This window comes from Arachis ipaensis, chromosome B3 (assembly GCF_059453495.1).
Source record: "Arachis ipaensis isolate K30076 ecotype BB chromosome B3, ASM5945349v1, whole genome shotgun sequence".
NCBI classification, from domain to species: domain Eukaryota; kingdom Viridiplantae; phylum Streptophyta; class Magnoliopsida; order Fabales; family Fabaceae; genus Arachis; species Arachis ipaensis.
Genome location: NC_142438.1, coordinates 120037709 through 120038811, shown reverse-complemented (window position 1 = coordinate 120038811; position 1103 = coordinate 120037709).

Genomic DNA, 1103 nt, shown 5'->3' with positions numbered 1-1103 from the left:
GCACATAGAAACGCATAAACTTAACCTTAAAAAATTATATGTACTCACGCTTGCATGCTATCAGGCCAAATCTTCATCCGGATGATGGACGGTGGTGGAGGGACATCCTACTAGCGGTACTGGAGGAAACACCCATGCAGGCTTTGTCGTTGGATTTGTAAGGGGCATAGCAGAAAGAGACACGTAGTTTGAGTTTGGGGTCATGATGAATTGGTGTCTTCATCGGGATAGCGTCATTTAAAGAACGAGGGTCAGCACAACGTAAAATATATATATATGGAATAGGATTTCTCTATTCTTTTACACACTGTCATTGCACCCAACATTCGTAAGTTTGAAGCTCGTCACAGTCATTTTGTTCTAGATTCTACTCAAAATACTACAGACAAAGTTTAGATTTTTCGAACCTCAGAATTGCTGCCAAATATGCACCCATTAAGTAGTATTCACCACTACAGAAATTCAGACTTAATTTCATCAATGAACATTAAGCACTGCGTACATATATATTATGCCTATTATTATTAAAGTTATTTAATAAACTTTGATACCGTTAGCAAATTCCTAATGAACTAAATGATTATGACGATATGCGTACTAGTAAACGTAAAGACTAAAGCCGCTAATAATACTACTATTTATGTCAACAAGATAAAAAATAATAAATAAATATGGAAGTCACTACAAATAGCTTAGCTACTTTGGATAATTCATTGCATGTAACCTATTAGGATAATATTAACTATCTCTGATCAACCTCAAAGTAACTTGGCCTGATTTTAAACAAAATTTATTATTTATTATCATTTGACATTTTAAATCCTAAATTAACATATAATCAACCAAATCCTAAATTCTAAATTCACTTAATTTTAAATTTTAAATTAATATATAATAATTAAATTTTAATTATACCAAATTAACATATAACTATATCATAGATTAACATATAATTAAATCATAAAATAACTTAAACTAGGAGAAAGAGGGACTATAAAACTTGAGGGACGAAAAGGAGAAGAAGAACAAAGACAAAGGAGGAGTCGCGCCGATGCTGGAGGGCGACAACGTCGATGTTGGACGGCGACGGCGATGGTGCAGCG